Genomic DNA, 25,060 nt, shown 5'->3' with positions numbered 1-25,060 from the left:
GGATTTTTAGCTATTTCTCCTCAACACTGAAGAAATGTCCTTTTTATTGAGTTATAATTGACATATGATATTAGTTCCAGGTGTACAACATAGTGATTTCATATTTTTACACATTGCAAAATGATCCCCATGGTAAATCTAGTTACCATCTGTCACCATATAAGGATATTACGATATTATTGAGTATATGCTCTATGCTGTACAATATGTCTCGTTACTTATTTATTTTATAGCTGGAAGAAATGTCTTAAAGGATGCCTGGAGAAACAAAGCATTTTAAGGCACAAAAAATGCCAGAATGGCTTAAATGCTTTATCAAAGTTAAACTTTATAAAGTCATTCTGAGGACCCATCTCTCCTTAGTATTGCATAAGGAAAAAAAAAAAGACAGCCCTACCCAGCAGCCACAATAATTGGAATGTAATTGACATCTTTACTGTATTCTCCTAAAAAGAGGCCAGGAGTAAATTACATTTTCAATGCAGAGCCAGACTTCTTAAAATCCTCTTTCTTTCCTTCATCATTCTTTCTATGTATTCCATATATGGCAGCTACTCACAAAATCTTTTCCAACCCACCCCAAGCTTTCAAGATTTCTCTCAACAGGCTCCCTGTCTCCATCTTTTCTGGATTCCTTTATCCTTTCTGGATATTTTCCCTCCTACCAGTAACTCTGCCTTTCCAATGAAAATCCCTGTTGTCTCTTCCAGGCTTTTCCAGATTTCCCTTTGGCACCATGTCCAATTAACACAGCTAAAGAGCTGGATTGATTTATCAATCAGAGCAGCACAAGCATCTTCTGGCGAGAGTGGGAGTTACGTTAAGATTTCAAATAATTTTTTCTCTATATAATATAGATGTACTCAGTTTTCAAGGAGAAAAGATTTTGGTAGCACATATGAAATCTATACTAAGGATGAAGGATAAACTATAAGTACTGGAGCATGGGAAGGGTAATGAGAGGGGTAAAGGGAATATTCAGTTCACATCTTATTCATTCCCTCAACTTCCCAGTGGGCTGCCAATGTAGTACAAATATTTGTTTCAGTTCAATTGTGTGAAACGCCAAACATATTTTATTTGAGAAACAGCATTATGGCTACATATTTTATCTATCATAAATTGTGTTTGCACTTAAAATTACAATTATTAATAATGATATTTATTTCCCTATCAATCGATTTACCATTAGTTCTTCTGTGTCCCAATTTCTAACCAGGTAACTGCACAGTCATCCCAGCAATACCCCCAAAGCAACTTCTACCTCCTGGAGAGTTATTATAAAATCCACTACCTTTCACATCTTTCCTTAAACACCTTAACTGATGGAAATTCAGGAAAAGATAGAATGGGTCTACAGTCAAGACAAGCTATTTGCAGTAGGTGCTTTTAAAAAAATAATTTCTGTGTTGAAAGTAGTTCATCTGGAAGTATTCTCTTTGGCTAGGCAAAAAAAAAGTTGATTAGCTCTGGAACTTAAAAGACAGACAGACCCTCACAGGAAGATTAGACAATAACCTAATTCATCCTGAATCCACAGTTCATAAGATGACAAGGATCTTCACTTTTCTGTCCTCAAGAAAGGCATCAACCAAACTGAAAAGGAGACAGTTTGTTCTTTTTCTAGAGCCCGGTAGGGTAGGGAGTAGAGGAGGTGAGAAAGCTATCATTTGCTGAGCCCTGCTGTGTGTGAGACACCATTGCATAAGTTAATAACTTACCCTAGGGCACAAAATAAGAAAAGAAAGCAAATACAGAGGCCAAGAGTTGAGGAGTATTTGTATGTTCATTATCTGGTCTCTCCACCTCCACTGTTCTAGAAGTTGTAACATCTAGGGGAGCAAGCAGCTTGTCAGTCTGTTGCTGAATCCCCAGAGCCTCACATAGCACTTGGCACATTAAAAGGAGCTCAATGAACATATGCTAAGTAAATGAGCAAATGAATGAGTTCTTTCTTACTTCATAGCCCAGGGTTATCCTACTCCACCTTACTTGGGGCTAGAAAAACGAAACTCAAACGGCACTTGCTCTGAGATTTTAAGATGTCTCCTCTGTGGTGTATTGATATCAGGATAGAGTTTCTTCCTTTACAAACCAAACCTCCCCGTCCAGATAAATTATCATGGAAAATGGCACAGTACCATCAAATTGGAAATGAAAACCACAATTCCTGTTTGCAAACAAACACAATACCCTTAATGGTCATGGGAACACCTAACTTGGACTCCCACAGTTAACTTGAGAGCAAATTGGAAATTTCAGCAGAAAAATTACATTATAATGAAAATTCCCATGAACTAATGTTGCTTTAGGTTTGCTTTGGCTGTATTTGCAGCCAAAACCCAGTCAATCAACCAATTGTTCACCCTACACTATACCAAAAGAGTGGTTTGTCTGATTTTTTTTTGGTCATTGAATTGATGAATAGCTTTGGCATCAGGTAGCCAGCTTTTATCTTGGGAAATAATAATTTTCTACGGGGAGAGCTATTCAACTGTGTGGTAGTACTTTATCACCAGCTGCGCATAAGTGGTGCTGTTTGCAATTTGATAAATGGGCACAGAGGCTCAGAGGTCCCCAAACACAAGTCTGATATGTAAACATAATCAAATCGTACTATTAACCAGGGGATCGAGTTGTGGTTGCTCATCCGTCTCTGTCTTTTTCAACTTCTCGGTAAAACATCCTCATACCTCATTCTGCACATGCGAAGGGAGGGATAGTTTTCAGTCTTAGATGGCACTAGAATGAGAGTTAAGTATTTTCCACCTGTTCGAAACTGAATTTGTGATTGGAGAAAACCACATCAAAACAATTTCATAAGAAACTGGAGCACTTCCAAAGGCTTTTAAGCTCATTTCAAAATACTGAGCAGTACCCAAGGAATGCAGAATAGCTTATTCTTTCAACTTTTCTCTACAAAGACTTTGGAATCATAGAATTTCAGGTTAAGAGGAACTAGAAATGCCAAACACACACACACAAATAATACACACACACACACACACACACACACACACCCCTCCTTTCTAAACAACTAAGAACTAAAGTTAATTATTTAATTTAAGCCTTGCCAACAATTATGTCTTTTCTTCATTTTAAAGATTATGAAACTGAAGCAGAAAAATGAAGCAACTTACTACGTGTCCTATACTTGGTAAGTGTCAAAACTGGAACTCAATTCCATCCCTAAGTCCCAACTAATACACTGCACCACTTTGTTTCTATGATACTGCTGCCAACCTACGCTTGACTTCCTTTTTTGGCCATGAACTCAGTCTATCCAATCCTCAGACATCTCTGTTTGAGTTGTCTGCTCTGTGTTAAAAGTTGCCTTTCTATAACTCCTACCTACTGAACCTAGATGTGGCCTAGGGCCATACTGAATAAGTGTAATCTCTCTTCCAAGTGACAGGGTTTTGAATATTTGAAGCTGACAATCGTGTCACATGGAGCTCTCTTTCTTGTGGGTTAATATTCCCAGATCCTTCAGCCATCCTTCATATAACATGGTTCACTCTTAATTGCTTTCTACTTTATACATGTTCCTCTTCAACTGTCATCTGGCCTCACCAAGAAGACCAGAAATCTCACCATCCTCAATCTATTAATGCAGCAAAAATCGAATTAAGATTTCTCCATTCTGCACCAATCCTATGTTTTGAAACCTCCACTTTATGAGCACCCAACCTTGCCTCAGAGTCTCGCAACCCTCACACAGAGTGTGAAATCTCTAACAATGCTCGTCTGAAAACACTAAGCAAAACCTCTATGAAATTAATCAGAGATCCCAATGGGACTCTGTATTATGCATCCTAATCCACTTGAATGTCCTGTCTCTCTCCTCAAAGCCTCATGGCCCAAGGATACCCTATCTCTAAGGAGTTCATAAATTCTTAAGTGCCTGCCACAAACCCAGTCACTCTTCTAGGAAAGTGGTCCCAGGTGGCCTTCCTTGCCAGAGTTGTCATTAATGTTAATAAGGTATAGTCACCTGTCACCCTTGCCATTGCTGACAAGGCTGTCCCATGGGGCTGTACAAGGTCTGGTTACCTTTGGAGCAACTATCATGAACTACAGGGAAAATGATGAGATTCTTATCAAATGGTGCCCCAAAAAACTCATTATATACTCTCCTTAGAAAATATGTCAGAAAGGTAGTCTCCAAGCTGAAATGTGTGAGAAATATGTTTGTTTTAATTTCTTGACTTTATTTCTATTGCAGTTTCCCAGATTACTAGAGGTTTAATCTTAAGAAATTGAGGAGTCCCTCTCCTTTGAAAGGGGTTACCTCTAATTTGAGGGGATTTTATGGAGTGCTACTGCATCCTGCATGGTTGGGATGAGGGCATCTGATTTGGTTTATTTAACCTCACAGGCATCAACTGAGCTGTCTCCCTTTTTAGGTCCCCTTTCCTGTCTTCAATCATTGATTCAATCATGTTTGGAATAGAATGGTCTCCATTCTTTATTTTTTAATTTATTTTGGCTGCACCGGGTCTTAGTTGTGGCACGTGGGATCTCCGTTGCGGCATGCGTGATCTTTTAGTTGCGGATTGTAGACTCTTAGTTGCGGCATGCAGACTTCTTAGTTGCAGCATGCATGTGGGATCCAGTTCCCCAGCCAGGGATAGAACCCGGGCCCCCTGCATTGAGAACACAGAGTCTTACCCACTGGACCAAACAGGGAAGTCCCTATGGTCTCCATTCTTGACTCTAGGCTTTCTCCTGGCTAACTTCCTAAACACTTAGGGTCATTCTTCGTACTTATGCCAGATAGAACTACAGGAAGCTCAGTAGGGCTGTTTATGACTCCTTCCTCCTTTGCATTTTCCCAAATCTCTGGGATAGTCTGTTCATACACATCCTTTCAGATTCCCTCTGAATGCTTAGAAATACAAATGCTTTTGAAATACAAATATCAAGGAAAAACTCTTTCTCTCGCCTTCTGATGTGCCATGATATTCCTGAGACAATGAGCTCAGAACCTCTTTCCTGTTACATAATAGCAGAACGAAATTCTAGGAATAAAAACGTTTAAAATGACATTCCAAAAAGCATTAGTCTTTTGCAAGTAGAAGATGAGGGCACACAAAAAGATGGAAAAATCACTCAAACTCAGCAGCTGCCCCAAATTAGAATACAGGAAGTTCTCTGGTTACCATTAGTATCCTTATTTCATAGGTGACCAAACTAAGATTACGAGAGGTTAAGAAACATGTGCTAAGTCACCTACCTAGTAAACAGTAGAACCAGGATTTGAGCCCAAAAATCTGACCCCAGAGTAATGCTCTTAACTACTTCTGTGACAAGGAAAAGAGGCAGGAAGGAAAACCATAATGAAGGGCAATAGTGAGCTAATGTTATGAAGAAACAGAAAATGTATAGTGCCACAGAAGTGTGTAATGAGGGTCAAAGGAAGAATGGGGGGATCTGACCTAATCTGAAGCTTAAGAATAGATCTCTCTGAAGAAGTGACCTTTGGGCTGAGATCTGAAAGGTTGCCTAGGAGCTAACTGGTCACCAGGAAAAAGAATAGCACGTGCAAAGGCCCTGAGGCAGGATGACCACAGCTTTGTGTAGACCTGAAAGGAGGCCAGGAAGCCTGGAGCAGAGGGAGTGTCAGGGAGACGGGCGAGCGATGAGGTTAGAAAAGGAAACAGAAGTCACTTCTGGCTGGGCCCTTTAAACTATGTTCATGAATTTTACTAGAAATGGCCATCCCATCAGAAGAACCTCAAGTCCTGCGTTTATATTATCTCTTCAAGCATTCATCATGAATGAACTAACAAGACTTCGAACTCACAAGGTGTAAATTCTGATTGGTTCAACTTGGCTGACGTAGTCCCCACTTATCCAATCAGCAGGAGGGGCAGGATCACATGGTCTTCAGAGCCAATCATCATGAGGAAGAATGGGCGTTCTAATACAAACAAATATATGTATCTGGGCACAGGTTGCTGCATTGACCAGCATCTCTGAAATTACAAGATCCCCAGACATACTCAGGTTTACCCTGGGCAGTGGGTTTTATTGTAAAGATAAAACGGGACATTAAGTAAAAGCTGATGTTCATTCAGAAAACATTAGCTCTAGCAATGCACTGCACACAGCAAAAGCACTAGCCGTTCCATCACGTGATCAGCCTCTCAGCAGCAGGCCTCCAGTCTGAATGCGCTGCCATTAAGGTTTCTTGGCATTAAGTCTCAGGGTCTGCTTCTTCTCCTCCTGTTATTATGACATAACTCTCTCTATCTTCGGGTCCAGTTCCACAAAAGCGAGGGTCTGACTGAGCCGAGCAGTCACCTTCTAGTATTAGGCTTCCATGTGGAAGAGCATGCTTCCCACGGGTCATTTCTGGGCAAAAGCTGAAGAGACCTGCCATCACCCCAATGACATTTCCTCCCCGGAGAGCAGAAGGCGGCACGGTGGTGCTGTGGGTGGAGCATGAAAGTTTACACAGTGTTGTTTTTACGTTAATGTGCAACCAACATTTTTTTTTTTTTTTTTTTTTTTTGTGCTATGCGGGCCTCTCACTGCTGTGGCCTCTCCCGTTGCGGAGCACAGGCTCCGGACGCGCAGGCTCAGCAGCCATGGGTCACGGGCCAGCCACTCCGCGGCATGTGGGATCCTCCCGGACCGGGGCACGAACCCGCGTCCCCTGCATCGGCAGGTGGACTCTCAACCACTGCGCCACCAGGGAAGCCCAACATTTTTAAATAGAAAGCTTTCATGTAAAATTCCAGATTTCCAGCTGCCCTTGAAAACTTGGAATATCAGACAACACTAGCCACAGTCAACAGATACTGAGTAGTGAGTGACCCGTGACCCCTTTAGAGGCCCATAAGCTCTCAGTTCAACATAGTTCCAATATCCCTACTGTCAACCAGCTTCACTGATTTACTTACATGCCTGACCCTTGTAGGCATCTGAGTTGGCAAGCACTAAAGTATGTAATTATGTGCACTTTTCTCAAAAGGGAGTTCATGGTGAGGCAGGCACTTAAGGAGTCACTGACTACAGGACTGTCACAATATCAAGTTCAGAAACTCTACCCTAGTATAATTTCACTGCTACTGGCAACCCCCGAAACAATTTTGAGATAGTCTCTGAACACAGTTAACTGGGGTCCCTGCCAACTGCTGCCTATAAGGCAAGTGAACCTTCGCTCTACTATGATAGCCTAACCAGACTCGACCTGATGATTTTGAGAAAGGTTAAGGATAGAGGAATGGCTCCTAGACATTGGACCAATTCCATTCCACATCTTAGGTCATCCCGCTCTGCCCTAATAATACCTGTTACAAAACACAATAATAGGATCTCCTTGCCAAGCTATGTGCTCCTCCTGGCTATCAGATGGCCCAGAGGAATGGATATTCATGCTGGTAAAATTGGGCACTTAGCCCCTAAACTAGCACGTTCAGGCTAGCATGTAGCATGTCTCAGTCTTGAGATGCCATGGCTTGTGGTAAAAACGCATCTTACGGGCCAAACTGGTGTCCACCTACCGGCCAGCCACGTGACCTTGGCCGAGCCCCCTTCATCTTTTTCAGCTTCAATTTCTTCATCCACAAAATGTAGATAATAATACAGACCTCAGTGAATATTTTGAGGATTAAAGGCAGTGATGGGTGTCTTCCTTCTTTACCCAGGTAGGGTATAAAATAACTTCAAACCCAGCTATTTGAATTAAATTAAACCTCTCTAACCACCCCCAGCCCCCTCACCTTATCATCTTAAGAAGTTTCTTCTGGCCTCTTTCAGGTTACCACTCCTCCCAGGGCTTTCCCCAGTTCAAATATTTAGCCCTCGTTTTACAGAGAGAAAAGCTGCTCAGTCCCACAGGTGGCTGCATACTTTCAGTGAGGCTGCAGCTGCCACTGTTTCAGAGTAAAAGTCGCCTGCCCCCCTTGGCTAATTCATTACCAAAGCATCCCACTGTACTGCCACATGCCCCGACCACCAAACCCACAAGGCCAAGATGGGGCCCGGCTCAGTGCAGCTGCTGTGGTCAGCAGGCGCGCAGCATGGGTGCAGAAAGAACCTCTGTGGATGATACAGGAGGGACCTGTCTCCCCTGGAGGCATATGTTGCTATGGAATCTTCATTTGCCTATCCCATCTCTTGGGTCAGTTTTCATATTACTAATGTTTAGGCTACCTGGCCGATGTTTAGGTTATAACTGATGTCTTCTCTCCCCTATCCCTGCCTTAACCAAGAATTGGTTCAGTCAGCACTGATTCTCCTTTGCTTTACTCCAGCATAGAGACAAGAACACTAAGTATTCAATTTTCCTCGCTGCAATCTAGCTAGCAGTGGTGATGTGACACAGTTCTGACCAATGATATGTAAGTTTAGTGACACACACTCTTAGCCACTTTCCCAAAACAGACTTCCCATCCAGCATGGCTGAGTTGGAAAGCATTTCTGACACAGCATCACCCTGTGACAGAACCATTCTTTCTCACGACTTCCTTAGTCTCCCAGGTCCCTGGAGGTAGAGAAAGACCTTCCATCTCACACTCTCCAGCCCGTCTCCTACAATGGGATGAGTTTGTTTCATCCATGAGAAAACATCACAAACGGATAAAAGTCCTGGTCCAGCAGCAGGCACAGAGTGGACGCTCCTCTTGACCTTTTGATACTATTTGAAAATTCAACTATGAGCGTATACTATTTTCCTGACTAAAAATTTACTATCATTAGTGTCTAACTGAGGCTTTTTCATTATGTTATTAGAAAGAAGCAACAGAGCATTCAGAGGGAAATATATAACTGTCTCAAGCATTTTGTGTCTGAAACAAATACTTCAGGATTTGGATAAGTAGGAGGAAATCTAGATTCTATTTCCAATGAACACAATGCTTGACTAAGCCATAGAATCAAGGATGTAAGCTGTCTGGACTTAGACTACTTTACTCCCATTTTGAACACAATGCCCAGTATGTTTTTGGCCTTCAATCTGGGCAAAAGGCAATGTCTGTGACCCATTTTGAGTCACGACAGCTTATTGGCTAATACCGAACAACATATCTTCTATTCTTAAAAAGTGGATTAATGTGAAATTTGCCATCTCTGCTATGATCCCTTAAAAGGGCTACGATTACGGAGCCAAGCAAGGCCATCTGAGGTGGAGGCTCATTCTTGCTGTGTGTGCACTTGACAGTTTTCTCTGAGTGGTTCCCCAGTCCCATGCCTCTAAGGCCACAAGTGTGCTATCCTGCGGGGCCCAGCCAAAGAACTCCGGGTCGTGCCTTTCATCAGTACATTCAAGGCCAACGCCACGCGAAATTTATTTCAGCTGTCTCCCAGCTCAGCTCTCACTTCTACAGAGAGAAGAATCCGCTAATGGAAACCTTTGGTTTCAGTGTCAGTATTAGATTGTGCTGAAAGAAGAGACTCTTTAATGTAAAAACAGAGAGAAATTATTTAATTCATCATCAATCAGCAACTTTTCTTTAAGAGTTTGCTGAGTACCCGGAGCGGGGCAACATGTGAGTGCAGTGATAAATAACATGGGCCCCAGAATCAGAAAGACTTGGGTTTGAGTCCTCCTTCTGTCAGATATTTAAGGTTGAGCCACACAATATTTCCAGCATTCAGTCACTGTGAAATGTAACTCTAGGCAATGAGGAGGCACATTCTCTCTTAGCATAGCAAAACCAGATGATTTGTTTATATGACATGGGTTCTGTGTTATGGTAATAGGAAGAAAACTAATCTCTCCTGAAGGATAATAAAAGTTTTTTTCTGAATGAAACTTTCTGCCTGTCCGGTATCATTTAATAACCATTCTACGGTATTGTTGGGGACCAGGCTTTTTCTATCCTCTGGTCCCACCATCCTTATTACATGACTCTCATCCTCATGATGGCAGGAGATGTGTTGCACCTTCAGCCATCATGCCTGCTTCCCAATCAGGAAGGTAGGAGGACCACAGGTCTTCTACCTAATGGAAGCCCTTCCCATCAGACTAAATTTACATACCATTGGTCAGAACTGTGTCATATCTCCACCGCTAGCTGGATTGCAGCTCGGAAAATTGAATACTTAGCTTTCTTGTCTCTGTGTTAGAGCAAATCAAAGGAGAATCAGTGTTGAGTGAAACAATTCTTTTTTTTTTTTTTTTTGATCTTTTTTTTTTTTTTTAAACATCTTTATTGGGGTATAATTGCTTTACAATGGTGTGTTAGTTTCTGCTTTATAACAAAGTGAATCAGCTACACATATACATATGTTCAGGATGGGAGAGAGAAGACATCAGTTCCTTAATGAGCTATTCGTTTATGTTATGTTTATTTCCAAAGTCAGATGAGGGACTAGGGTTCAGGGAAACTGCAACAATTACCCAAAACGTAAAGGTAGGAGTCGAACTCAAGTCATTCCAACTCCAAAACTTTTGCTCTTAAAAAGAACTTTCCTTGCTTTGGACAAGAATGTAGAGTTTCCCTTTAAGCACCTATAGACAGAGTAATGTTCTCCCCGGGTCTCCACTTCGGGCCGGTGTGGGTGGCCGGGAGCAGCCGAAGACAGGCGTACGTGCGTGCGCGCGTGAGAGCCTGCGAGTCCATGGGGTGGGCCGCGCGCGCAGCGAGTGTGTCATCCGGGTCCCCGGCTGGTTGTTCTCGCCTCGCCCCGGCCAGAGTTGGCGGCAGCGCTGGAGGCCCCGGGCCTGTGACCACAAAGAGGGAGCCGGGGGCCGGACGGGAGCGCGGCGGCTGCAGCTGAGGCCCAGGTCAGGGCCCCTCCCCTCAGCCTCCCGCCTGCCCGTCTGCCCCGCCCCCGCCGGCGGCGCCGCGCCCCTCCCCCAACCGCCAGACTAGCGCGTTGCGGGGGCCGCGCGCGCGTGCGCGCGAAGACGTGGGGGAGAAGCTGGAGCTGAGGCTGGAGTCGCTCTTGGGGACCGAGCCCGCCGTCTACCCGTGGCCGCTGCCGGTCTACGTAAGTGCCGCCCGTGCCCTCCTCCCGGACCCCCGCCCCTCTTCCCCGCGGCGCGCGCTGAGCCCACCGAGAAACGGAGCGACTCGAGTCGCCAGACCCTCTTTGGAGCCCCCCTTCCCGCCCCGCCGTGGTTCTCCGCGGCAGTTTCCAGCCCCCGCGCGCAGGGTGGGCAGAGGGGAGCCGGCGCCGGCCGGGGGCGCCGACTTGGCCGCGGGGACCCCGCGCTTCCGAGGGGCGCCCGAGCCGGTCTGCGGTTGGCTCTGCAGGGCTGGGGACCCCGGTCCCCCCGGGCCTGGAATGTCGGCGGGCTTGCCCTTCTGTACTTTAGGATCTGACACGTAGGGTTTCTTTTTCCTGGTAGTTTATTCTTAGCGCTGTCCACGTGCTTAGTTTTTTAAATTTTTTTTTTATTTTTCAGGGCACCCTTTCCTCCCTCTCTCCAGTTTTTTTGTGTTTCTGTTTTGTTTTGTTTTAGTTAGGCATTTTGTCCCTCTGATCTTGAGTGGGTGGGCTGGCAGGACACTTGGAAAGGAGGCGTTCTGTCCCCTGATCTTGAGTGGCCTTTGGAAAATGACAGGCCAGACGGAAATTTAATTTAATTGATATATAATATTGTATCTGTCCAAGGTGTACAATGTGATGATTGATATATATATATAGTGTGTGAAATGATCACCACACTAAGTTTAGTTAACCTTAATTCACATAATTACAAATGTTATCTTTGTGATGAGAACTTTCAAGATCTACTCTCTTAGCAACTTTCAAACATAAAATACGGTATTGTTAACTGTAGTGACCGAGCTGTACATTGCATCACCATTACTCACTTGTCTTATAACTAGAAGTTTTTACCTTTTGATCGTCTTCCCTCATTTTCCTCACCTCCAACCCCCAGCTCTGGCAACTGTCATTCCATTCTTTCTATCGTGAGTTCAGTATTTTAGATTTCACATATGAGATCATAAAGTATTTATCTTTCTCTCTCTGACATTTCATTTAGCAGAATGCCCCCCAAACCCACCCATGTGGTCACAAATAGCCAGATTTCCTTCTTTATCATGGCTGAATAATAGTAGGTTGTATGCACCCCCATTTTCTTCATCCATTCATCCACAAAAAAACACTGAGGTTGTTTCCATGTCTTGGCTACTGTATTGGGCTGGCCAGAAAGTTCATACAGTTAATGAATACACTGTTCAATAAAACTTGGTGAAAATGAGTCTTGTATTTTTACTTAAAATAAATCTTTGACAAAGCCAGCTAGGCATCCCTTTGAGTAACGACTTATATCACATTGAAATATTTTAAGCATATGAACAGTAATAGCTGAAATGCCAAATGTTACTAATATTGACACAGTTTATCAAGGAGAATATGTTAGAATATGTTAAAATGCAGATGGACAGTGAAAGAACAGATATAACTTTGAACTAAATATTGTCTTGATATTTAGACCATTGGTTAAAAGCATGATAACAGGTTTCATCCATTTCAAGAAAGCTGAATATTTGCAGATCACTTAACATTTACTAGGTATGTTCTCAGTCTGGAAGGATATATTTCACTTACATGTGTCATTTAATTTAACCACATCCCTCTGTAATAGATAGTGTTATCCTTATTTGCAGATAGGAGACAGGCTCAGAAAGATGAAGAATGTTACCTAGTTCTAGTAAGTAGCCAAACCTAAACTGATCTAATTCCAGGGCAAAGCTCTTTCTGGCACATCAGTGTGGGTCTTTATCTCTTTGAGAATTGTTGAACATGAAAAGCCTTCTTGCAGGTAAATGCATAAAGGAACAACACGAGCAATGATATAACAATACAAGTCTCACTAAATAATTGGTGTGTTTGGCCTTGCTTTTGCTGATAGATCTTTTGCAAAATTGCTTTTCTCTGAGATAGTTAAAGTGGACTTTAACAATTTTCTTGGAAGACTTTCCTAAATTATACCTATCAGAAAGCTGCTTTGCTTTAAGGCTGAAGAAAAATGAAAGCTTACTTAATTACACTTAGGTGCCAGGGTCATACTATGAGCTCTACATCTGCCAGGATTCATGCTAAGATAGATATGGTGGCTCAGGAAACTGTCCATAGTCCTGTGATTTCTTTCTGATATTCTGAAGTAGAAATAATTTAATAACTGTTCACAAAAGAGAGAAACACTGTTTCTTGGTCCTCAATATCATACTGCTGTAGGCTAATTCTTTCTCTCTTCTGTTGCCCCTTAGTATATAGAGAGTGTGTTTTGGGGACCCTCCTTCACGATCTTCTCCATTCCAAGAGCATCTTACATAAATCCAGGACTTCTCAAGCAGCCAGTTTTGCCAGATGGTCTTAGGGTTGGTTGTACGCATACATGTATAATCTGAACTTCTCAAGTAAGGTCCTTAGAGAGCATAATGGCTAAGAGAATTGGTGCTGATACCAGACCTGAGTCCAAATACTGCCTATGCCCCTAACTAGCTGTGTAACCTTGGAGAAGTAACTGAAGCCCCTTAAAGGGATTAGATTTCTCACCCAGAAAATGGTATAATAAATGCATCTACCTCATATGGTTAGTGTGTAAATTAATGTAACTTGAGATGGTGCATGTTAAGCATTAGCACAGTGCCCGGGCCGTCTCTTGTTAGTAATACCTGCTTTTATTATTAATTATTCTCTTTATATTCCCAGTTCCAGCTGGGTGCCTAACACATAATAGTTGTTCAGCAAATAGTTACTGGATTGAACCAGCTCTGAAATTTAAGCATTGGGTCAACAACAAAGTAGTCACCCCACCATCACTTCTCCCAGAGAAAGGGAGAATAGATGGAAGCCAGCCATCATACTTTCTTTTCTTATTCTAAACTTCCCATCCAGCCCCAGCAATAAAATAATCTTCCTGAACCCCAACAATTTCAAGAATTTTTCAAATCACACTATTTGAAAATAGCTGGGTTGCCCTAATCTACTATGTCCCAGGACCCCAAGGTCACCAAGCTTCTATTAATGAAGTCTAGTTAAGATAAATGATTACAGTTGGTAAACCAACTGCTTATGAGCTCATTGGGCTTTTTAAAATTTACTATCTGCGCTTCATAGAGACACAAGTATTTTGCTTTTGTAGGACATTCAACAGTCAAAGTAGTCTTTTAAAAAGCACAAATCAGACGCTATTATTGCACTGCTTCTAACCTCTAAAGGCTATCTATTGTAAAGAGATTAAATTTTCAACTACTTAGCCAGGCTCACAGAGACCATGTGCTCTGGTCGCTTACTACATCTTTCCCTGACCTTCATGGGGTTTGAGGCACAGTTGTCCTTTTCAGTCCCTCAGATGCAACAAGCTCTACTTCTTGCTCTCCCAGCTTTAGATTGGCTAATCCATCTACCCAGACCAATTTCCCTCTTATCGTTAAGGTCTCGGTTCAAATGCCACCACTACTATCTTGACCAAAGAGACCTGCCTCCTCAGTGCCTCTCCATCCCTTTGTCCAGTCGTATTTCTGTCACTGTACAACGTTTATTTACATGTTTACTCTGTCTTCCTCCACCACTGGACATTTGCTTAAGAGCAGGGACTTTGTAAGTTTTTGCTTCCAAGGCTTGCAGCAGGCACTGGCACATAGGTGTGTAGGAAATGTGTGTCTAATAAAGAATAAATATGTGAATGAAAAAAAAACTGTGAAACACTAACACAAGAATATTCTTCTTTCAAAAGAATAATGAAAAATAATTTCCTTCAATAAGAGTCATTCTTAGTTACTGATACATGACTTAGTAGATCCCATTCAATTGAAAATGTCCCCTTTTTTTCAGATACTTTCACAAGTCATTAATTAAATGTTGCTCACTTTTAAGGCCAATCTGTGAGACATTATTTAACTTGTCTCCTCTAAAGTTCCAGCATTAACTCAGGCGGGGCTTCACCAAGTACTGATCATGTGACCTTGGCCTCTCATTGCCTCAGTTTTCTCATTTGTAACATGGGTATAATAATCGGCTTATTTCATACGCCTGTGAGGAGGAAAACTTCATATATGTGTGTGTGTGTCTGTGTCTGTCTGTCTGTCTATATATATGTATTTAAACAGTGTCTTAGAATAGTGTCTGGCACATGATAAGCATTACAGAAGTATTGACTGCTTCTACTAGTACTGTTATTATGAGAACTAACTGTTGAGAATAATCCTTCATGTAGTGGTTTATTCCACTGAAGATAAAGGAAACTCATAGAATATTAGAAATCAGATTAAACACAGGAAGCCAGTAAAATATACCAGGACAGAAGATGAGAGTGTGAAAGGATAGAGGGAAAAAATGGTTTTTGTTTCTCTTTTTCTTTTTTAAAGAAGGAAAGAGCCCAGAAATAGGACAAAAACTATTCATTGGCTATACTGACATGGAGATTGCTGGTGACCTTCATAAGTAAAATTTCAGGACAGTGGGCAGAGAGATTACGGTGAGAGAAGTCAGATGGATGTAAATTATAGAGTAAATGGGATGTGAGGAAATGGAAACAATATATGATGATAACAATTTTGAAAAGTTCAGACATGAATTGGCTAAAGAAGATATGCAGGGATTAGAGGAGGAGGGAGGCTTTCGTGTTACACGTATAGTTTTTAACATTTTAAGTTGGAGTTACTAGTCTAGAATGAGGTTGAATTTTGGCAAGGATCATTCATAAGGAGTAGATGGGTTGTAGAAAATGCAGTGCTGTGAAGTCCTTGAGAAGATGAGAGAAAATGAAATGCTATGTGTAGTGCACGTGGCCTTTGAACTTGAACTCCTGTAGTGAAAGGGAATCCAAAGATCAATGCAAATGCTACTGAATTAACGGATTTGGCAGTGGACTATTTACTGACTTGTGTGTTCCTAATGAGTTAGGAAGCGCCTCACCAGCTCAGAGTGAAGGAAGTAGAGAGGATGGAGGAAAATTTGAGGAGGGTAGGGAAAGCTTCTAAGAATATAGTCCTTAAGGAGAATTAGAAAGAACTTACTGTAAGCCAGAGCAATATTTCCAGTCTTGAAAATCCATTTGAAGTTGGTGATTATTAATTTATTGGAATACCAATTTTCCCTGCCACATGATTTTTCTTCAGCTACCTGGATATAAGTTACACAGAGGCAGAAAAGAATGAGAGATAACAATCGAGGGAAAATACAATTAGTATTCTTTTTTTACCTTTTTCCACTTCCCCGCTCCAACTCTGGGGAGCCTTCATGGACATGGCTGCCCTCGCAGCCTCCAGCAGCACCCTGTTATCAAAGAATTCAAAGAAATGGAACATAGGTTTCCAGCTTATTAATTTAGCAAAATCAAAAATTGTATATAATGTTTTCTGTTGGCAAAGATTTTTGCAATATAATTTGGTTCCATCTTTTGACAAGTAATTTGGCAATGTCTAGCAAGATAAAAATGTTAATAGCTTTTTACACATTAATTCTCATTCTGGAAGCTTATGCCGATAAATAATTTATAATCCAGAAAATTATTATATAAAGATGCTCATTGTCATGTCATTTGTAATAACAAAACATTGGAAACACCTTTAATTGTTAACAATAGGAAAACAGTTTAGGAAATTATATCCACTTAGTAGAAAGTGACACAGTTACTATATTATAATTACAAGATGATGGAGCAAAATAAAATAATGCTTAATAAAGAAAGAATGAAGAAAGCTGACCTAAAATTGGGTCTTCCTTATGACAGTAATTATGTAAACATATCAATATTTATTAAAACTTAAAACCAAGATAAAGTTTTAAAAGCTCTGTACCAGTAATGGGGATTTTATGTTTGTTTCAAAATATTTTTTAACATAACTCTTATCATTTTGTTTTGTCTACTCCTTTTCTTAAGAATTTCTGATTATTACCTCATTTTTCATTTCATAGTTTCAAATAAAGTCAGCAATTTTATCATCAGAGAAGATTAGACTTATTTGACAGTTCATAATTCCAAGTTATTTGGTATAAAAAGACCATATACACTTGTAGGTGCTATCAAAATTTCGAGAATTTTTTTTTTTGCTTAGTCTTTCCTAGTATGGAGATGAAGCAAACTACCTAAAATTGCTAGCCATTCTTTTTTTCATTTTTCTCATTTTATTGATTTATCTTGCCCTTCACAGAAATGATAAGAAATGAGTCTGCAGTTGCATCTGCCAATTTCTTAAATCCTCTATTATCGACATTATGAAATCATACTAGTATGAATGCTTCCAGTATTTTCAGAGCTCTTTAGTTAGTATACTTTAGCATTCTGTATGAAGTACCTTATGTAAGTGTAAAATTTAGACTCAACTTCTGGAAGCTTTTGATTTCTTAGTTCAAAAGTGAGAGATCCTTAGTTCAGCCATATGATTAACAATTACTTGTATGGTAAGAAGCTCCTAAATTATTGCTTTATGGGTACCTGGCAGTTTTCTTGCCATTTCTCAGAAGTTCTCTATTAAACACATTCTCTCTCTTTCTCTCTCTCTATCTCTCTGTCTCTCTCTCTCTCTCTCTCTCTGTCTCTCTCTGTCTGTCTGTCTGTCTCTCTCTCTCTCTCTCTCACACACACACACACACACACATTGTGATTAAAAGCACAGATTTTGGCATTATGAAATCTAAGGTTCAATTTCCAGTTCTGTAGTTTCTGGGCCACTTCACTTTAGGCAAGTAACCTAATGTCTCTGAACCTTGTTATTTTCATCTGTAAAATAGAAATTACAATTATATCAGACAATCCTCAAAACATCCGTAGTGATTTTAGAGTTTCAGAGTCAGGTAAAAGCAGGCACTCTGTAAATGGCTAGTGCTTTTATCACTTTATTATTATTTAGGTCTTGATTTTCCTTGAGTGTGTGAGTCCCCATAATTAAATGTAATTTCCAGTAGATTGAGTAACACCTGTTTTCACCAAAAATTTTAACTGAGTTCATTACTTTCTGTGCAACCCAGATTAGTTTTCTGCCTCCTTTTCTGTGCCGTATGTAGGTGTTCAGTAGATTTATTTAATAAATGTATGAATGCATGAACGTGTAGATGAATTTTTAAATGCTTCTTTTTGAGAAGGTAGAACAAATGTGACACAGTAGAAGAGATAAGAAAATAATCCATGGAAAAAATGGCAAAGTCATGTATGTGCCCAGGGCCAGCCTAAGAAGAATTGCTTTTTTTTTTTTTTTTTTAGGAAAAATGTGTTGAATAGCTTATTTTAATTATTTTTAAAAGTTAAGTACAGGGACTTCCGTGGCGGTCCAGTGGTTAAGACTTCGCCTTCCAATGCAGGGGGGTGTGGGTTCAATCCCTAGTCGGGGAGCTATGGCCCCACATGCCTCGCAGCCAAAAAACCAGAACATAAAACAGAAGCAGTATTGTAACAAATTCAATAAAGACTTTAAAAAGTGGTCCACATCCAAAAAAAAAAAAGTTAAGTACAAAAATTTGCTGATGATTTACATATTTAGGACCAATAAAATAACGTGAGATTAGCTGTATTAAAACAGAATGTTGAGCTACATTCACATTAAGTGACATTATATAGTCTGAATTCATGGAAAACTTCTGAGATGGTGAGTGACCTTTGAGCAGAAAAAGACAGAAGGAGAAATGGCCTTTTCTACATTCTATTGTGCCTCTAAGTAAAATGCTTGGTAATCTAGCTACAAAGCTCTATGTCATTTGGCTTTAGGCACCTACTGTGTCTTACCTTGTGAAGATCAGATTTTGCCATGGAGAGGATTTGTAAAAGTATCACACATTCCAGTACCGTTGGCAACCACAGCTACCGAAAACTCCAATTTAAATTGATGAACCTAATATCAGATGATAGTCTCATTTTCTTGTGGGTGTTCTGGGAAAAGGTGGGTAGGAAATGTATAAAAGTGAATACTTTATTGACTGAAATAACAATTCATCATTTTGAAAACATAAAATACATTAAAGTTGTTATAGCATCATACATTAATATTTCACTGTATTTTAGACCTTGCCTACAATCAATGTTTTCTGCCCTTTGAAACAGAACCATGCTTGTGGTATGCATTAATCATATAAAAGATTAAACATTGAAAGGACATTCAGCCTTTAAAGACAATTTGCTTTGATTTATTCAGTGGGTTCTCCTAAAAAGTTTATACCAAGAATTATTGCTTGTTAAATTGGAGTTACAAATTCTTTCAGAGTTACTTAGCATTTTCTTTAATATCAGTATCAAGGAAGGCAAAGCAAATTTACATATTTATTAGGAAATACAGGCACATAATCATAAAACAAGAAAATACAACGTTTTTATAGACTTTATTTTTTAGAAGTGTTTTAATTTTACAGAAAAATTGAGAAGATAGTGTAAAGTGTTTCCATATACACTATACCCATTTCACTCTGTGACGATCAACTTATATTTCTATGTTACATTGTTACAATCAGTGAACAAATATTGATACATTATTGTTTACTATAGTCCATACATTAGTCCAGTTCCTTAGTTTTTACCTAATGTCCTTTTTCTATTACAGGATTTCATCCAAAACATCACATTTAGTTGCCATGTTTCCTTAGGCTCCTCTTGGGTTTGATAGCTTCTCAGATTTTCCTTGCATGACCTTGGCAATTTTGAGTCGTTAGGTTTGTGTAGGATGCCCACTACTAGAATTTGTTTGATGCATGTTTCATGATAATATTGGGATTATGTGTTTTGGGGAGGAAGACCACAAGAGTAGAAGGGTTATTTTGTCAGATCACATCAAGTGTACAAAGTATCAATATGCATTATGAATGCTGAGGTCGACCTTGATCACCAGGCTGAGGTAGTGTTTTTCAGGTTTCTCTATTGTAAAATTACAGTTTTCCCTTCTCCATATTGTAGTTTTTGGAAGGAAGTCAATATGCTCAGCCCACAACTAAGGAATAGAGAGTTATGCTTAAGATGAAGTAACTACATACACTATTTGGAATTCTTTTGCACTGGAGATTTATCTATTCTCTCGCATTTAGTTATGTATCCAGTTATTTATTTATATCAGAAGAACTCATGGATTTTTAGTTTATACTTTGGGTTATAATCTAATTCTATGTTAGTTACTTTGTTCCTCAAATTGCTCTAGTCCTGACCCTTGTGAACTCTTTTCAGTTCAGTGGCTCGTGTGCCACTCGGAGGTATCCCCATCCTATATATTTTTTTGGAACTTCCTTACTTTCTGACACTATAAGATGGTCTTGTATATAAATCTTGTATATTTACTGCCCCAGTCCTAGAATCAGCTATTTCTTCAAGGATAACTAGGTCTTTGTAGTGGAGAACAGTAGTAGACAGCAGGATCTGGGTGTGGGGTGTGCTAATTGCTGCCCGGATGTCATTGCTTCTAGATCTTCTCAGCTGACAGAGCAAAGAGATAACATGTGTGTACCTTCCCCATGTATATGCACATATCTATAAGTATCTCTCTACATAACGATGTGTATTAAGGTAATATGAAGCAATATTCAGCTAAACGTGAATGTATATTGATGTTTCCAACTTTAATCTGTTACCGCATAGATCATCTTAGCCTCATCTCTTGCTTATCTTTAAATTTCAACTCCGGCAAAACACTTGACTTTTAGAAGTATGAAAATCAAATTGTAGCTACTTTGGGAAGCCACATCATCTAGCAGAATAATTCTTAAAGGGCAAGGTGTATATCATCAAATTTTAATTTACAGTCAGCAGTAATTTGTAACATCCATAGGCCTCCAGACCTCTGCTTCCAAGAAGATGAAGTAGCCCATTTCTCCCAGGTTCTTCCACTTAAAACTAAAACCCTGAACATAACAACAGACAAACATAGGAAGACACTGAAAGGTGGAAACGAGAAGGCAGACTTAACTAGGGACTTTGGGACTTGAGGAATAACATGGTGATGAGTCCCCTGTGTTTCCTGTTGCTTCCTATACATCCTGGAGAGGGTATTACAGGAACCCCCAATCAATAACCACCAACAGAACAACAGACAAAAAAGCTTCAAAAAAGAAAACACAAAACCCCCGTTCCCCCTAGCCAAGGTATGAGGAAAGGGGTTGCCAAAGACAGAAAACCATTTGGGCAATAATATACACACTACTCGAGCCAAGTGCCAGTGCAATATTGCACCCATCCCCTATGTCCTGTGGTTTCAGTTGGGCCAAGCTAAGATTTGATCTTCCACACCACCCAACTACTGCCCTCCAGAAGAGGCAGCGCTCTGATTCGCCACCAGGGCTGTTTCAGTGTGGTGCAGTGGTGAGCTGAGCCTCCACCCCTTTGCATTAGCAAAGAGACTTTCAAAGGTGGTGCCTGACAGGCTAGTTAACACTGGACTGCCCTCACACAGTCGTGGGGTCCAGTGGTGGGACCTAGCCTCCGTCTCTCCCTGACATCGATAAGAATAGGATGTTACAGGTTGGAGGGAGTAGGCACCCCACTAACCCCCAACACATGGTGTCAGTGAGACCCAATGGGGTGCTGAATCCCCATAACCGTCCTGAGGCAGTAAGACAGAATGAGATGGCACAAGCAGGGCTAGTTGGCAGTTCTCTTCCTCTTACCCTGGTGTCAGTGGGGCCAGCAGGTAGCTGACCCTCTAGCCACACCCGGCATCAACAAGAAGGAATGAAGTGGGAGGAAGGGCAGCAAACACTTCACTTCTCCCCTCCCCTGGTGTCAAGAAATCTACTGGGGAGATGAACTTCCACTCCTACTAAAAGGCAACACAATGATATTAGTGTTCCCACTTTGGGGGGGGAAGGTGTCAGAAGGGCCAATAGGATAGCTGAACTTCTACTTGATCTGTCTGCAGTGAGAGAACGTAAGTGCCCACTTTTGCTGGGGTATTGACAGTAGGGCCCAATGGAAATCTGGACGTAACCCCCCAGTCCTCATGCTACACCTCCAATAGGATGACTTCCTTCTACAACTTAATAATAAAATTAAATGGGATACAGAGTCATATAATAACTCACAATGTTTAGAATCCGACTGAAAAATACTCATGGCACGAAGAACCAGGAGATGTCAGAATAAATGAGAAAAGACAATAAATCTACACCAGCACTGAGATAAAACATCTATTGAAATGATCAGACAGGGGTTTTAAATAAGCTGTCACATAAATGCTTCAATTAGCAATTATGTGTTCCTTGACGGAAATGGGAAAAATAGAAAATGTAAACAAAGAACTAGAACTTATAAGAATAAAAAAAATTAGAACAGTAGAACTGAAAAATACAACAATCAAAAATCTTTGCTCAAGAGTAGAGTGGAGATTACAAAGCACAGAATCATGAACTTAGAAGAGATCAATACAGTGTACCAAATGTACAGAGAAAAATAGGCTGAGGGGTAGAGATGGGAGAAAGAACAGGATCTCAAGAACCTGTAAACAGTAACACAAGCACTAACATTCATATCATCAAAGTTCCAGAATGAAAAAAGAGAGCATGTACGACTGACAAAGTATTCAGAGAAATAATGACTAAAATGTTCCCAATTTTTTAGAAGACATAAGTACACATTCAAGAATCCGAGCAAATCCAGAGAGGAAAAACACAAAGGTATCCTTGTCAAGACGCATCATAATTAAACTTCTGTAAAGTAGAGACAAAACAAATCTCGAATGTGGACAGGCAGAAACGATGCATCACTTATTGAGAAACCAATTCCAATGACAGCATATTTCTTGTCTAAAATTATGGAGTCAGAAGCATTGACATAACATTTTTCAAGTAGGAAGAGAAAAGAACTCTCAGCCACAAATTCACATTTTTATATCCACTTTCTTGTTTGACTTATATTAATGGACTACTAACTCATCTTTCTATATCCGGGCCTGCCATCACACTTCTCCAAAAATCTAGTCACAGTATTTCCAGAGTGATCTTTCTGAAAAAGAAACAAATTTTTCTTATAAAAATACCTGATTGTGTTATGAAACTTTTCTCTCTTCTAAGTTACCAGGTAAAATCCTTCAACGGATTCCCATCTTTTTCGCAGTAAAATCTCACATCCAAACTCTCTTTGTCCTTTTGGGCTGCTGTAAGATTATACTGCAGGTTGGGTAGCTCATAAACAACAGGAATTTTTTTTCCTCACGGTTCCGGAGGCTGCAAGTTCAAGAATAGGGTGCCAATATGGTCAGATGAGCACCCTCTTCTGAATGACAGACATCTCATTGTATCCACACATGGCAGAAGAGCTTAGGGAGCTCTGTGGGGTCTCCTTTATAATACCATAATCATTTCCCGAATGCCCCACCTACTAATACTATCAGCTATGGAAATTAAGATTTCAACGTATGAATTTGGAGGGGAACACAAAGACTAGACCATAGCACTTACTATACATACATGGACCATGCATGATCTGGTTTCTACCACCCTCTCCATTGTCTTCTTTTCCTACACTCCAGTGAGCATTTCTCTTTTTTTTTTTGTTTTTTTTTTTTGCGGTATGCGGGCCTCTCACTGTTGTGGCCTCTTCCGTTGTGGAGCACAGGCTCCGGACGCGCAGGCTCAGTGTCCATGGCTCACGGGTCATAGCTGCTCCGCGGCATGTGGGATCTTCCTGGACCGGGACACGAACCCATGTCCCCTGCATCGGCAGGCGGACTCTCAACCACTGCGCCACCAGGGAAGCCCCAGTGAGCATTTCTTATACTGATTATGAATGGAACTCCTTTCTGGACTGATCCTTAACCATTCATTTTCTGGCAACCGCGAATTTATCTTCTCTTTTCCTCAAAACTTCACCCTTCCTTCATGTTACATATCCATTTCAATTGCCTTCTACAGGAAGCCCTACTGATATCGCCCATATACTACTGTCCACAGCATGAATTAAGGTCTTACCGTGTCTTCCTATAGCACTCTGTAATATCTGTTACGGTAACTATGGATTTTCTTATTTGAGTGTCACAATACATTGAATTCTAGGTGGCACTATAATGATTTTAGTAACAGTAACACTGGTGCCTAGTTTCACCCATGACATACTTTAGGTGTTCAATAAATGTAAAAGTAAAACCATAAACCCAGAATTTAAGGTCATCCATTTGGACTTTCAAGCCAATAATTAAGGTCTCCTGCCCCGACTGTATTAGATGGTTTCGATGCTCCACTCATATCTCCCCAGCACTCATCATCCAGTATATGCTGATGGAATCATGCTGCCACCTGCAATTATCCACCTTAGGGCAGGCCAGAAGTGTACAGGAGTTAACGTATCTGAGTGTAGCTTTCAACCAAGGACAGAGGGGACCGGAAGATAAGTACTTCAAGTTTCTCACCGATTCTTGGGATAACTCTGAGACATGTTCTGTAGAGTTTCACAGAACTCGCCTGAAGTACTGGCAGCAGTTCCCTGCAGGAGTAATTTTTATTCGGTAATGCACCTCTGTTGGCTTCCTTCCATGCCTCCATTCTCAATTCCCACTCCACTTCTGAGTTTTCTGGAAGCACCTCCCAGATGAGCAGTTGGCATTCAAATTATTGCCTCAGGTTCTGCTTCTAGGGGAACTCAATTGATAGCCTCCTAACAACCCAGTTCTCCTTACAGAGCCGTCACTGGTACAAGTACCAAGGCACGGCACATTACGTATCACTCCTCCTAAATCCTAATATTTTTAAACAGATAGGAAAGAGCATGACCTTGAAGAGAAAAAGAGTTTATATGAGGATGGCCAATGGATAAAGGGAAGGAGAGACAGTGCCATTTGTTTTCCATTAATGATAGTGTGAAATGTATGGGCAGGTGGTCTAACAGGTGTGACAATAATTTGAGGAGCCTGCTCCCTTGGTTACAGAAGACTGCTTATTTTTCTTATTATGGAACCACAACCTCATGACTTTATTGTTTCACTTGATGTAACCTTCTCTTTACCTTTAAATCTTTCTACATCACTGAATTGCAGCCAATAGATTTATTTTCTCCCTATGGCTCCATCACAGAAAAAGACACACATGTGCACACACACACACACACACACACACACACAGAGTTTTGTGTATGCCAGTGCTAGAAAAGACAAGCTCATGGTGCATGTATGCAATGGATATTGTACATTACAGGTCTCTGTGAAATAGTCTTCTGCAGGTTCCTATGTTTATTTTATGAATAATT

The 25,060-nt window shown here is 40.7% G+C and overlaps 1 long non-coding RNA gene across 1 annotated transcript in view; it reads left to right on the top strand.

Annotated features, from left to right (window-relative positions):
* The first annotated feature begins 10,708 nt into the window (after window positions 1-10,708).
* Window positions 10,709-25,060, top strand: part of LOC116764087 — a 36,159-nt gene continuing 21,807 nt past the window's right edge. The window contains exon 1 of the long non-coding RNA XR_004352711.1: window positions 10,709-10,944. This is a non-coding gene — a long non-coding RNA (uncharacterized LOC116764087). The remainder of the gene's footprint in view (window positions 10,945-25,060) is intronic.

The sequence above is a fragment of the Phocoena sinus genome, chromosome 13 (genome assembly GCF_008692025.1).
Source record: "Phocoena sinus isolate mPhoSin1 chromosome 13, mPhoSin1.pri, whole genome shotgun sequence".
NCBI classification, from domain to species: Eukaryota; Metazoa; Chordata; class Mammalia; order Artiodactyla; family Phocoenidae; genus Phocoena; species Phocoena sinus.
The sequence above is the reverse complement of the archived record's forward strand: the minus strand, read 5'-3'. Positions and strand labels throughout refer to the sequence as shown.